The sequence below is a fragment of the Stegodyphus dumicola genome, chromosome X1 (assembly GCF_044657685.1).
Source record: "Stegodyphus dumicola isolate Sdum_Otavi_A_Nest chromosome X1, ASM4465768v1".
Lineage (NCBI taxonomy): Eukaryota > Metazoa > Arthropoda > Arachnida > Araneae > Eresidae > Stegodyphus > Stegodyphus dumicola.
Window position 1 is genome coordinate 185141935 of NC_140780.1, and position 15936 is coordinate 185157870.

At 36.0% G+C, this 15936-nt stretch overlaps 1 protein-coding gene across 2 annotated transcripts in view; it reads left to right on the plus strand.

The window, feature by feature from the left end:
* LOC118199402 (eukaryotic translation initiation factor 2 subunit 2-like) overlaps positions 1–15936 on the plus strand; it is a 187904-nt gene that overhangs the window by 146135 nt on the left and 25833 nt on the right. The window lies entirely within an intron of this gene.

Below are 15936 nucleotides of genomic sequence, written 5' to 3' on the forward strand. Positions count from 1 at the left end.
ACTTATAAGTTATTGTCCTGTCGTATGAGGCCAGATATTACATAAAGGACTCTCCTTTTGTTGAATGAACTCGCAAATCAAAACAACTCTAATAAGAACTTAAAAATAATGAAATTTTGAAACAAAACAGGCGAATGCATATAAATCAATGTTTTGGTGGTCGTGTGTGCTTAATGCATGATATAATTAAAGAAAATAAGAATAGACAATCTCCTATAACAAAAGAATATATTAAGTACTAAATTACAATTTAAATTACATTGAAGAGATCAACACAGAGCTCGGAACACAGTTCATGCTACCTTCGCGTTCCGTTGTGTGACGAGAAGTCTGAGTGAGTAAAGATGTCGCTTTGCTGCTCCGATTAAGAACTGGATTTTACACGTGGCACCATCTCATGAATAGAAGTTGAAGTATCTGTCGGAACGCCACAGTACTCCCCAAGTACCATCGGTACGTTATAAGTACTTTGGGTTAAATTTAACCTTTCTTCCAGATCTGGTAGTTTTAGGTTGCTCTTTTACGGGATGTAAGCTTTCTTCCGGGAGTGATGTTGATGAGGAAGTTGTTGGATCTTGCATTAGAAATGCTGGTTTGAGACGATCGATTCCAATCACTGATTGTTTGCCATTGCAGATGATGGTGAAATGTTTCGGTGTTCGTTTGACAACTTTGAATGGACCATCATATGAAGGTGTTAAAGTTGACTTAATTGCATCGTTGCGCACGAATACATGCGAAGATGTCTCAAGCGCAGGATGTACAAAATAGCTTGGCTGGTTATGCGAAGATGCTGGGGTTGGCGAGATATTGCTCATGGTCTCACGTAAACGTTGAAGGAATGTTGGAGGGTCGATAACTGGAGTAGATTCTGGGTGAAAGAATTCACCTGGCAGACGGAGGATTGCACCATATAACATTTCGGCACAAGTGCTACCGATGTCTTCTTTGAATGCTGTGCGAAGACCAAGCAAGACTAGGGGTAAGGCTTCTGTCCAGTGTGTGCTACTGTGGCACTTCAGACCTTGTTTGAGAGATCGGTGAAAGCGTTTCACCATGCCATTTCCAGATGGATGGTATGGTGTTGTGCGAATATGGCGAATGCCAAGAAGAGAGGTGAGGGATGCGAACAAGTGACATTGAAATTGTCGGCCTTGGTCAGTAGTGATGGTGGTAGGCATGCCAAATCTTGAAAGCCACTGGGAGATGAATGCTCGAGCTACAGTTTCAGCGGATATATTTTCAATAGGAATGGCTTCAGGCCATCTTGTGTACCGATCAATACAAGTGAGGAGGTAAGTGTAACCATTTGAAGGAGGCAATGGGCCAACCAAGTCTAAGTGTACATGATCAAAGCGTCTTGCTGGAAGGTTAAATTGTTGAATGGGACTGTGAGTGTGACAGGATACTTTACACCGTTGACATCTAATACATGAACGAGTCCATTCTGTGATGTCTTGATTCATCGCTGGCCAGACAAATCTGTCTGCGATCAGCTTTTTGGTGGCACGGATTCCAGGATGTGCCAAATTGTGCAAGGCATTAAACACTTCACGTCTAAAATTGACAGGAATATAGGGACGTATTCTATTGTTCTCTATGTCACAGTAAATTTTAAGCGTTGGATCAATGTGCAGCGGTTGTAACTGAAGGGAGGTTTGTGGATTTGAGATTAGGTTCTTGAGTTCCTCATCATGCAATTGAGCTTTTGCAATTTCAGAGAAATCTGGGGTAGTGAGGTTGATATTGTTTACCCGAGACAAGGCATCAGCGACACAATTATCAGTACCAGAGACATATCTGATATCTGTACTAAACTGGGCGATGAAATCCAGATGTCGAAGCTGACGAGGAGAACATGAGTCAGTTTTTTCTAAAAGCGAAGGTCAATGGTCGATGATCGGTGAAAATGATGAAGTCGTGTCCTTCCAAGTTGTGCCGGAAGTATTTAACAGCACAGTACACAGCAAGTAGCTCCCTGTCATATGTGCTGTATTTCCTTTCTGCAGTAGTAAGTTTTCTGGAGAAGAATGCCATTGGGGAAAGTCCTTTAGTGGTATGGGCTTGAAGCACTGCTCCTATGGCCGTGTCAGATGCATCTACCATTATAGAGAGCTGATCACTAGGTGAGTGATAAGAGTGTGGCTGCATTTGCCAGATCGTGTTTGCATTGCACGAATGCTGCAGATGCAGATTCAGTCCAAGGGACAGCTCGTTGATCGTTTTTTTTTTTTGCTATTCTTCAGAAACTCATGTAGGCAGGCTTGTGTTTTTGCGGCATTTGGCAGAAAGCGTCGGTAGAAATTTAACATTGCTAGAAAACGCTTCAGTTCAGAGATGGTTTTGGGCTGGGGTAGGTCGTTAATTGCTTTGACTCTTTCCGGTAAAGGTTTAACTCCGTTCTGGGTGATAAGACATCCAAGAAAGGAAACTGAGGGTTGACCAAGTACACATTTGGATGGATTTAGTTTTAATCCATGATCTTTAAGGTGAGTGAAAATCTGATGCAGATGTTGAAAATGTTCTTCCGCATCTGTAGATGCAACCAGGATATCATCAAAATATGGAATGCAGAAATCGAGGCCAGACAGTACTTGGTGTATGAAACGCTGAAATGTTTGGCCAGCATTGCGAAGGCCAAATGGCATATATAAGTACTCAAAGAGACCAAATGGTGTAGTCACTGCGGTCTTAGGCACATCTTCAGCATGCACTGGGATCTGATGATATGCTCTGGCAAGATCGAGGGTAGAAAATATGTTTGTTCCATGAAAAAGATGGGTACAGTCTTGGATATGTGGGACTGGATATCTGTCAGGGACTGTGACGGCATTAAGTCGACAATAATCTCCACACGGCCGCCAGTCACCATTAGACTTTTTAACCATGTGAAGTGGACTGGCCCATGGACTTTTAGATGGGCGAATGGTTCCCTGTGCTAGCATGAATTCAAATTCTTTGCGAGCAGCTTTTAGCATCTCTGGAGAAAGATGATGAGGCTTGGAAAATACAGGTGGGCCATGTGTTTCAATGTGATGATACACTTCTGGCTGATGAGTATGCTGCCCTGATTTGGATGGGTTTAGAATGTCAGGGAATTCTGCTAATAACCGATGAAACCGTGTGCTGCCCGATAAAACACTTATGTTGGTTGGTACGTTTGATATGTGAGAAGCTTGGCCCTGTGATGTCAGCTGAGTTGTGGCATCAATTAAGCAATTATTCTTGACATCCACTAGAAGGTGGAAATGTGTCAAGAAGTCGACACCAATAATTGCTTGAGTTACATCCGCAATAATAAAAGGCCAGTTGAAAGTCCGGTGCAAGTTTAAATCAAGTGGCAATAGTTTGGTGCCGTAGGTTGCAATTTGGGTACCATTGGCTGCATACAGTACAAGTTTATTAAGTTGGTGAGCATTTGTTTTAGTTCTCGGGAGCACTGATATGTCAGCTCCAGTATCTACTAGAAAACATAACTGAGTTGAACGATCAGCCAGTACTATTCTGTCGATATGGCGGACATTCTGTTGGCCAGCAGAAGACCGCCCATTTAGTTTCCCGCTTGTTTAAAAGTGCATGGAGGGGCACACTTGCGCGCCAAAATTCATATGATAAAAACATATGCCACTTGTGGGTTCTTTGTACTGCGTTCGAGTATTATGACGAGATTGACTCCTGCTTCGGGCACGAAATTTATTACGTGGGCCCTGATTTGATCGATTGTATCTCCGTGAAGCATGAAGACTTGTAGAGAGTTTAGATACTTTTTTCGTCAATTCAGCCACTTGTTGTTCGAGGGATGAACTGGAAGGTGCAGCATTAGCAGCACTGACATAAGCTGGAGTAACAAGTTCATTAATTTTGTCAGCCATTGCTGCTAAACGGGTTAGATCTTCATTGGAAGCAGCAAGAATTATTTGTATGTTATTAGGGAGATGCGAAAGCCATAGTGACTTCAACAAGTCGTCACTAAAATGGCTTCCTGCCAGATCACGCATTCGTGACAGCAAGTATGAAGGTCGCTGATCTCCAAGTTCAAGTCCTTGTAGTAAAGTACGTATTTTTGAAGATTCACTTTCTGAATAGATTTCAATGAGCCGCTGTTTCAGTTTGGAGTATTTATCACAATCAGGTGGTTTGAGAATTAAGTCATGCGCTGAATTCAGAATATCAGACTCAATTGCTGCAACTACGTGGTTGAATTTTGTAGAATCCTCACTAATGCGAGTGATAGAAAATTGTGCTTCGATCTGAGCGAACCACAATGAAGGATTATTTTTCCAGAAAGGCGGTGGCTTCACCGCAACACGTGTGATTTGTGGCTCTGGTGGAATATCGTCGGGCATACTGATAGATAATTTTCACTTTAAATAATAAACACTTATCAGCACAAATATTGTAGCATGAGGATACACTATTGATATTTTACCATGATAACAATAAATATTTTAACCATGCAGAAAAAATTTACATAACGATACACACACAAATAATACAGGGTCAGCAATTACACACACAAATAATATTTTACCGAAATGCATTTGAAAAGAAACCCCTATTTGAGAAAAAATGATGCGTTAATTTTGTATTGCGCACGCACAAAATCACCACTTCACACTGCTAAGGCACTTTCGAAGGAAAAAGGAAATCACTCCTGTAGCACATGGGAAAACAATTCACTACTTTCGAACACTGAGAAAAGAATTTTGCCGTAGCACGTTGCACAAAAGTTACTGATGTGGCACATTTAGCGAAAATCACTGTTGTAGCACATTTGTCGTTGAATGATCGAAGAATTATTGCACGACTGGCGAAGTCAGCAGAATGGAACAGATCACATTGATGATTTGCTGAAGCTCCTTGCGATGATATGCACGACTTTGAAAAAACACAAGCAATATATATCAATACATCTAGAAATAATTGAAAGGGTACGTTGTAGCATACGTTTAATGTCCATATTCGTTGTTATTTTTAGTCAGTTCTTCAGAATGCCTTGGATGCACGTGGCTTAGGGTCGTTGAAAATCCATTGTCAGTAGCGTGCTCAGTCAAAAGGTCACCACATTTGGTGGTCGTGTGTGCTTAATGCATGATATAATTAAAGAAAATAAGAATAGACAATCTCCTATAACAAAAGAATATATTAAGTACTAAATTACAATTTAAATTACATTGAAGAGATCAACACAGAGCTCGGAACACAGTTCATGCTACCTTCGCGTTCCGTTGTGTGACGAGAAGTCTGAGTGAGTAAAGATGTCGCTTTGCTGCTCCGATTAAGAACTGGATTTTACACGTGGCGCCATCTCATGAATAGAAGTTGAAGTATCTGTCGGAACGCCACAATGTCATGTTTATTCTCTCTTTAGAATTCTGTTATACGCTACTCTTGTCACAAAAATCTCTATAGCATGAAAAATAATTGTATCGCATTGAAGATTCAGGGCCTAGCATAGTATGTTAATATATATCACAGCACTTTACAGCAAATGGATTGTGCTTTTTGCTTATGTGTAGAAGTATTGTGGGTTTTAACTTAATGTAGGTAAACTCCGTGTCTTGTAGAAAATTGTCAATTCTTCAGCATATTTCATCAACATCTCTACAAACATCTAGATGATGTAGTTGTTAACAGAAGCTGACTCTTAGTCTAAAAAAACCGAGGATGCGAGTTCCACACCTGTGTAAGCCTTAGTTTTAGTAGTATTGTCTTCCTCTGCCCTTCTTTGTGGATGTAATTTTAGTCACATCCCTTGCTGCTGCATTCTTTGTGATGAGATGGCTAAATATTCAGTTGGTGTTGCCATTATTATGAAATGTCTAATAATGAGCTAGTGTTCAGGCCTTGGATTAAAAAAGAGAAAAATAGCATGTTTAAGAATACATTAGGGGTATATGTTATTGTAGTGCATTATACAGCTTTTAAAATTACATTTCCCTCTGCCTGTTCTAATTTTCATCAGTGTAAGATTTTAACCCTTTGGGTACATTTGACGAGTGAGACTGTGTAAGCCATAGCTCTGTGAGTGAGACTGTGTAGCTACGGTGGACGAGTCTGACTCATCATCTGAATTTAAGAAGCAGGTGTTGATGTTTGCAGCACCCCTGCCAGCCCGTTTGCAGGTGAAAAATTGGGCACATTTTCCGGAGAATATTCCGGCAACAGAATTAAAGAAACACCCTACAAAACGGTGTCATGTTCATTATAAACATAAAATAAGAAAAGAAACCACTTGGTAATGCAAACAATACCAGGACCTTTTTATTTACCGGCATGTTTTGGAAAATACCGCACGGTGCAAAATAATAATTAAAATTGATTATTATTCTATATAAATATTTCTATTTTGTTTCATTTATATATTTATATTTTATAACTAAAATACTATTTCAAAAAAATATTTATATTGCCAATATAAGTACATTTCAAATAAAATTTATTACTTTTACATATTAATCCATATAGCGACAAATTAAATCCGCCCCATGGGCATAAAAATCTTCAAATAATTCAGTACTCTAATGGTTAAGATTATAAAGCTGAATGCAGTTAGCCAAGAGCATTACTTTGAATAAAAGTAAAATAGACATGTGTTAATAATATTGGATGCATCTAATGCAATCATTTTTGTTCGTGGCTATTTTGATACCATTATACAAAGAGACAAAGCATCTTCCAAAATAGCAATGGAATTTAACTGCATTTACTTTCACAGCATTTTTTAATTGGGAAAATGGAAAAGTATTTATAAACTGTTGTTCATAATGTTTCTGGAAATTGACGGCTACTGTACCACTAATCTTAACAGTCTAAATGCCAGTTTACATCTGTTCGAGCAGCTCGTAACGAGCCGCTTGTCCAGGCGTCTCGAACTGAGAGAATGGACCTGATAGATTGTTTACACCAATCAGAGTGGACTGACAACTCGCCTCCGTTTGTTTACAAAATGGATACAGATGTGGCAGCTGCAGTGCTTGAAGTCTGTGAAGCCATTTCAAACGAATTAATTTTTGTTCTTTAAAAAGAAAAAAGAAAGAAAAAAAAGAAGAAAAGGAAATGGGTACGTATGTGACTGGGTAGCTCGCCATGATGAATTAGGAGTATCAAATCAACTATTAAATGAATTTCGGGATGAGAATGTCCAAAGTTACAAAAACTTTATTGTATTTCAGATACAAGGACTTAAAATATATTCTCTAAACATAATTTAAATTTATTCTCTTTCAAAATATATTCATTAATCAATTTAAAAAGAATTCAGTTTATTGAGGGAAGTTATTTAGTCATCCGTAGTTATTGAAATTTAAGTTAACAAAGTTTTTCTACTATATATAACTGTTTATTTACACTTAATTAATCATTTACAAAATAATGTGTTTTATTAATAGAAGGAATATATTTATTCATCCAGAATCTCCAGCTTTCTGTGCATGTAATTAATTATGCAGAGTTCTGACTGGAACTGTATTATTTCTAGAGCAAAATGCAAAATTAACACACGTAATATTTATTCAAAGCTACCATTAACACAACATAAATAAACTGTAGAATATCTACCTAATTATTCAGAAAGCCTTAAATAAATAAGAAGTAGCAAAAAACGTGGGAGCCGTTACATATAATATCACAGGTAAAAGAATATATATATTATGACATAGTTCCAACAGGATGATATTTATCGCGAATTGTTACTTTTGGATCCTGCTGAAATTGTATTTCTGGACAACACACAAATAGTACCGTAATTTCCGGAAGAAACGCCGCGGCGTTTACATGTTTAAAACTTAAATTTTCAGCGGGTGCGGCGTTTCTACCCATGCGGCATTTAGGTGCACTAAAAATAAAATATTTCCTATGATGGTCATTGTACATAGTTTGGATGGCCTTGTCATTGTGCATAGACTGGTGCTGTTCCCACACAAAAGACCACTCAGTTGCTTTTTGCGAATGTTATTTTGTTTACATTCTTTCCCTTGAACGGACCTACATGCCTTATTCACCCTAAACGAGATCTCAGAACAATAACATTCTTCCCCCTTTCAAATCAACATTCTCATCAGTTTGAATAGTCTCTCTCCTCTGCCATGAGTCTTCCAGGACCCATCCTCTCCCCACCCCTGCCTTTTCTGCAATTTTTTTCAAAGGCGGACACGACTCCACCTGCCTCGCGATAACGAACTCTGACGTATTTTCCCTTCAGCATGAATGGATTTTTCTTGGCATTCTGCCAAATACAAATCCCATCAGTTTGGGTACAAGTACTTGTTGGATAGTTTTTAAGTAAGAAGGGAGCGGAAAATTTTTGAAAATGTCTCTAAACGGCACAGAAGCTATACATTTCTTACCTTTAATTTATTTTTGAGTTATGGTTTCATTTCATGCATTTTTCTTAACTGGTATGTCATATATCAGGACTTAGGTTGAGTTTTTGCATCTATACGGCCCACGACAATGTCACGCGCAATTTAATCTATTGCGGCGTTTCTGTGTAATTTAAATTTTTTTCCCTCCATTTTTCTTGAGTGCGGCGTTTACGCTGATGCGGCCTTTCTTCCGGAAATTACGGTATATAAAGTGATATCAACAAATATCATAATGATTAAATATAGTGATTATACTTTACTTTTAAAATGCTAAAATGGATATTTTAAGAAATAAGGATTCATCTAGCATAATTCGTATAAACCTTGATACGCCTTAAGTACTTGTACTCAGTGTTTCACATCCAAGCTGAATTGTAACAAATTATAGCCAAGAATGTTTTTATACAAAGCTACAAATTTAAATATTCCCAATAAAACAGGTGTACATATTTTTTTCATAATTCCACTTTTATTTTTATAGTTTATAATATATATATATTACATCCTCATGTAGGGATGCTTATAGAATAATAAATATAAGCTCACATAATTATAGAAGTATGCAACTTGAAGTGTGAAGTGTTCCATAACACTTCATAAGATGCATATGCATTAAAAAATGCCATGGTTTGGCTATCGCTCCATCTTGGCATTTTCGACATTATAGAACTCACTGTCACAATGTCTCTGCGAATGCTGCTCATAGTAACTGCCCCGATAGATTTTCCAACAGGGTCAAAGTAGAAATGGAAGCGTGGACTCACTTCCACTATGTTTCAACTTGGTCGAAGTGAGTGTTTACATTGTCAAAGTAATTGCTACGAGCTGCTCTGACAGGTGTAAACTGGTAATAAAAGCATCCCTCATTGAAAGAGAACATGCCAGTGTAAAATTTTAAATTTTGCAAAAAGAAAATTTTAGTCTGGCATAGATTCTATGTCACTCTGAAAATTAAAAGATTTATTTAAAGTGTACGTCAAAGTAATGCTGCTGATTTTACCTAATTTTAAATGGTTGATTGAGATTGAAACCACTCTTGGGGCTTAGTTGGAACATTTCTGTGCCTCATGGTAATTTTTATAATCCATTTTTACTATATTTTTCGAATTTACTTCAGTTTGAGAAAATTTTTTATACCATTTTTTATTATATTTCTTTGTTTTCGTATATTTGTGTGGGAATTCAGAATTAAATTAGCAGTATATAAAAAAAAAATCAAGCATGATCACATTAAGTGGCATCATCTGCAATTTCATAACCCAGAGTAGACATTATAAACTCAGTGCACTTGAAGTTCTGTGACTAAGCTGTAGAAGCCCTTCCGTTTCATCATATTTTAAAATCTGGAGTGATAAAGTCATCTTTTATACCTTTAATAATTTGAGTTAGCTGTTTAACTCATCAAAAGTTTAAGAGTTCAGTGCAGTAAAATATTTGTTCTTTTTATGCTGTTGTCATGTTATGAAAGTCTCCCCTACACACACACAAATTTAAACTCTGAAAGCTCATTCAAAAGGAAAATCAGTATTTATCATTAATACATGATAGAGGGCTTTACTGAATACAAGAAAATCTGCATAGCAGATCTACTCTTTATCATTAGTGGAAAGTTCATAATTTAAGACATAAATGGTGAAAGTTTGTTCTTTTAAGAATTCCTCTCTGTGGTTAAAAATATAATTTATTACTCTTTCATCTGTTGTTTTTGTTCTAAAATGGGTAGCCATTTTAAAAAAATTGCATATATAATGGAGAAAATATATTAATTAGGATTTGGTGTCACTTGTATAATTTTCATTCTCTAGGATCAAAGAACGTTTAGCAGGATTATTCAGAATGATTCAAAATGAATCTAGCGATTGCAAACACAGAGATTTCAACTATCCCGATATCCAACTGTACTCCTGGTGACGAAATTTGCAACATATTTCTCCTGACTTTCTCTTATTGTAAAAATTTCTCACGACTTTTATTTAGAGTGGCTTAATACTTTGTTATTTGCACAAAAAAAGTGATTTTTGGCATCTAAAAGTGCTTGTTTTTCCTGTGGATACACATACATATACGAGGGCCATCCAGGAAGTAGATTACGTTTCCGTCTGTGTCCGCTAGGGGCGGGGCTAGCGCGGCCATCTTGGGGTCAGAGCGTTGCACAGCTCAGTCTGCATCTAGCCGTGCTAGTGAGAGGTTCGTGCTGTGCTCCGTTCAGATACTGTGACGGTTTGAGATGTCTGCGTTAATTGAAAATCCCGCGAGCTGCGAGGTGCGCTCAGTAATAAGGTTTCTGACTGCAAAAAACTGTAAACCGATAGAAATCTATCGGCAGCTTCGTGAAGTGTATGGGGACAACATTATCACTGAAGGTGGAGTGCGTCAGTGGGTCATAAGATTTCAAAATGGCTGAACCAATGTTCACGACGAAGATCGAAGTGGGAGACCCAGCATAGTGACCGCCGAACTTCTCGAAAAAGTCGATGCTAAAGTCCGTGAAAATCGAAATTTCACAATAACGGAACTTTCTTTGAGTTTTCCACAAATTTCGCGAAGTTTGTTGCACGAAATCATCAGCGAAAAGCTTGGTTACCACAAGTTTTGTGCAAGATGGAAGGCAAGAAGAGGTAACGAAGTGGTTGAAGGCGCAGGCGGCCGAATTTTTCGACGAAGGAATTTCCAAGCTCGTACATCGCTACGATAAATGCCTTAATTTGTATGGTGACTATGTAGAAAAGTAGTATTTGAGTGTGGCTTTCATCTGTATATAATAAAATTTGTTTCCTATACTTTATTTATTTTTTTATTCCAAAACGTAATCTACTTTCTGGATAGCCCTCGTATTAAGAAAAACTGAAGTCATTTTATCAGTTATATGTGACATGTTTCTGCTTTTTGTGTGAGAGTTCGTAATACGCGCCGGAAAGTGTCATGTTCCAATTCTACATTGAGAATCAAGTTCCACTGCAGGTTATCTGGCATATATTAGCCAATGAGCAGAAAGTAAGATGAATTTTTTTTTTTTTTTTTTTCTTTCTAGTCTGCCGTGCAAGTTTCACGTACTTTCCAGAAACAGTTTAAAAAACTGAAATTTTGTCTTGTAAAGCTGCGAAATTCTGTTTATTTTGTATTGTCTGAAAAAATGTAAAATGCTTATGTATTTTTCAAAAATTGTACACAGATAACTTTCCTTCTATTATTTTATCACACAAATGTAATATTGCAGTGCGTACTGTTTTTTATTGCAGTTTTTTTATTTCACATGTTGGAAGGGTCGATGGTCTTAAACATGTGATTTGTTTTGGGAAAAAAAGAAATTTTTCTGTGTAAAAAGGACCAAAAAGTTATTAATGCTGAATTCCTGTTCTTTGCCTTTTTGAGCGCACTCTGCCACTGAATGTATTGGATTGTGCTGCATCTGTAGCCGAGAAATACTCGATTGCAAGGAGAAAAATAGCTGCAACTGTAGAAAAAATAGGTTTAAGATATTGGTATGATAAAATCTGCTGTTGTTCATTGCATTAAAACAGTTCCGTTCTGCGTATCTACAGATGGAAGTAATAATTCTGATTCAAAACTATATAAAATTGTTCCTTTTTTTTAGAAATCCTGAGTCTTCAAAAATTGAGTGTTGTTTACTTTGTGTCCCCACCTCAGAAAGAGGTTCAGCAGGCTTTAATATATAGCATGGATAATTGCTTATAACTTAGTTTTGACAGTGCACCAGGAATAGTAAAACTGATGATAGCTTGAAAACTTATGTTGCAGGCATCTTAAATAAAAGAAAAAAAAAAAAAAGAAAATTCAGTTCTTCAAATTAGGAGATCCACCTGTCACCTTAAATTTAGCAGTTTAAAAAGGGTCAACATCTTTGCCAATAAGTGTGGATGAATGCCTTGTTGATATTTACTATTATTTTTAAAGGTTTCTAAAAGGAAGAAGAAATTGAAACAATTCCAACAGCTGCTTAATATTGAGATAAGAAAGAATCTGAAATATGTATGTATGTACATACACACTGGTTATCTGTAAAGAAATATTTATCTAGAAGCCTTGACCGGTAGAACCCTCTTCTTACATTTTTTGAGGAAGAAGTAAATGCTTCTGGAGTTAGAGAAAAGGTTGTATTGAAAGTTATAATGTACCTTTTAAGTAAATGAATATGTGGTTATTACTTCCACTGTTAAAATAGGTGCGAGAGAAATTTAAGTAATTTCTGCACCTGTGAGCAGTTGGCAATTCTCAAAACAATACTAAAAAATATAAGTGAAACCTTCCAAAATAATAATAAAAAATCGCCTGACAAGAGACACATTTTCCGATTGCTGTAAGTGTATCTTATGAAGAATGAATATTTGTATTTTTGTCTTTTGACCTTAAAAAAGCTTTTGTTTTCTTGTGCGCTCTATTCTCCCAACATTAGATGGTCTTAACACAATTCTACAGAAAAGAATTCCATTAATTCTTAGTTTGCAATCAGTGATTAGTGATCTGGTTAAAGTATTATTTAATGATATAAGGAAACTGGTTAGAGTATTTTTCTGTTATTAAAAGGTACAAGTAATAATACTTTTTTTACATTTAAGTATGTTTGTATTATTTGAATTTAAGAAGTAATTACTGAAGTTTCAGATAGTAATTAATTTCTGTTTAAAGTTAATTCATTATGAAAAAGTATATTTTTATTTAAAAATCTTTCAGTGTTGAGAAAATTCTCATTTTTGAGTGTCATATGTTGGAAAGAGGCAAACATCTTTAACTATTTAAATGAAAAGAATTAATCGATAAGAAATTACAAAGAATGTAGAAGAAAATTTTAAATTTTGTGTACATACTATATAAATGCTCAAAGTGACTGCCATTGGTAACACAGACAACATCTAAACAGTAGTCCATTTCATGCCATATGTTTCTGAAGCATATCTGGAGCTACCAATGGAAGTGCATTAGCAATGCTCATTTTGAGTTCTGGAATTGTTTTCGGGAAAGGAAGCGCATACACCCTGCTATTTAATTCTGTGGAGTTCTGTGAAAGACCTTGTGTATTTGCTAGTCTGTGGTGTAGTAATATTGTTAAACATGAACCCTTCACAGCTGAATGTGGAAACATTAATTGTTCTGTACTTATATTAGAATGTATGGCTATGTTTTCATTATTATCTCTATTAATAATAACCCCACTGTAAAATATTTTCAGTGCTCTGAAGCGCTTACATTTATTATCACCATATTATGAAATTAATGCTCATTAAAAAGAACGTAGTTTATGGAAGCTGAGGAACATTCTGAAAATTATTCTATAAATTTAATGTAGTTAAACCCTGCTATGACAAACTTCAACACGCAAAAGTTGCTTCTCTGTATCTAACAAAAAGAAGGGGAGGTTTCCCTCACAAAAACGTGTAAAAATTAACTGATGAATTCCACATACATAACAAAAACTGATAAATTTATTGCATTTACCAGAAGTGAATAATAACATATTTAAAAGCAATTATTAATTTTAATTTTATCTCTTTTTCAGTTTTGCCTGTGTTATGTTACACATTGAATTACTTAAGATAAAAATCATGGGTCTGTTGATAATTTTATCCATATAAAATGAATTGCCCAAAATAAAATTCAGTTTATGCCTAGTTTCTGGAATTCTTTGTAGATTTTGGGATTTACGTGTATTTCTGTCTAAAAATTGACTTTTATCATTTTTGATTCTCCAGTTTCTGATTAGAAACACTTATGAATGACGAAGGTCGTAGATTTGGCATTTGCTGTATTCGCAAGGAAATTGCAGCATGTAACAACATCATGATTGCATGTTAAATAAAGCTCCACATCGCATTTTGGAAATATTGAAATGGCTTTTTTTTACCCTAGCCTTTTGTCAGTAGGCAACTCGCCATTTTTATCGTTTTCCTGTTCAACTAACTTGCTTTGCTAGACCAACATTCTGAAAATACTTTCAGCTAGTTGATTCTGCAACAGGTTGATGAGTTTTTTCTAGCACTAGCATTACATGAAGAAGTAAAGCATTATTAGATTAACTGTATGCTTCCATAGTGCTTAAAACAAGCTACATTCTGTTAACCACTTGCGCTATGACTAAACTTCATGGTTGCGGTGCCGTGCGCTACAGTATAACAAGAGGTAAAGTGTCTCATTTACGCCTCTCCGCGTCTGCGAGTGTAGTCCAGAGCTGTAACTCGAGAAATAAACAATCTCGTTGTTAGGCGACGTGTGCACCATGTAATTTTCGCTTTGCGATAAATGCCTATTGACATGGTGTTCACGCCGCTTGCGGTTTGAGACAAAAGCATCTTGACGTGTGTGGCACGTCTTTTTAGCTCAAGTGGTTAAGCTCCTTCAAGTTCTTGGTCCATAAATTGGGAAGATTGAAGTTGTATTCAGAGGCAAGGAAGCAGCCTTAATCTATTCTAAGCTTCTAAAATACCTCGATCAGGATCTTCGCCTTTTGGCCAGAAGGTCATACTATTTTCATAGCTGTTCCTTGAATAACTCCGATATCAATCATATCTTACAGTTAGGAAACAAGTTTTCACCCTTTTGTTTTTGAATATCTTTACTTTTACGATTTTCCATTTGCCTTGCTTAATGCTATTATGCTTGCAAATATACTGTGGGCTCACATTTTTAACAGTTTTTTTGTTAGGGCCTCTTTGGTCTGAGAGACTGAGATCCTCCGCACTAAAAGCAAGTGCAGAAAATGCCAGATAACTTCAGTAATAAAATTAATTTATTTCTTTAATTAAAATACGCATTAAACATAGCATGTATTGGTTAAAATTTTATTTTCTTGTACAGAGGCTGTTATCACATTTTTTAGACTATCTTGCTTTGCTGTAAAAAGGTCATCTTCTGGTTGGAAATTTTTTTTAACTGCAGCTGTATTTTTGAAATTATAAATTATCGTCTGCTACTTGAGAGTTTTGTTTTCATGCAAAATTTCACTTTTATGGAAGGCTATGTTTGTGTTCTTTCCAAAGAAAATTATTCGTATCTATTTATTAAAAAGTGTTGTGATAGCTATTGTTTATTGATATCTAAAGTTACGATAAATAATGTCAAAAACAAAGGTGAAAAACATCAAAGTTTGGCTTCAAAGAGAAAACTTGCTCATATACATATAAAAGGAAAAAATAGAATGTTTCAAATGCTGCAAACTTAAGAACTGTAATGCTAAAATAAAATCTGTGAAGTCAAAGGACAGCTGCAAAATCATTAAAATGCTTAGTATCCATTGTAAACAAAGTGATTAATGCTGATTTGAATCTTAAAAAGGCAAAAATACGTAATGTGCATCAGCTTTCTCCATGATATATCGCAGAATTTTCTATCAGAAACATTTATTTGGACAAAAATGTCACAATAGATAAATCATGGGTGTAATTAAATGACTGTAATAAAAAGAAATCCTTTTATTATCATGAAGGAGGAGAAAAAATTCGTGTACATGGTTAGAGGCATCTGAAGAATGTTTATTTCCAAATATGAAATATGTTTTCTTCACACACAGTGCGATCAATCAATAGAATTGCATCAAGACAAAGCAAGCAGTGACACA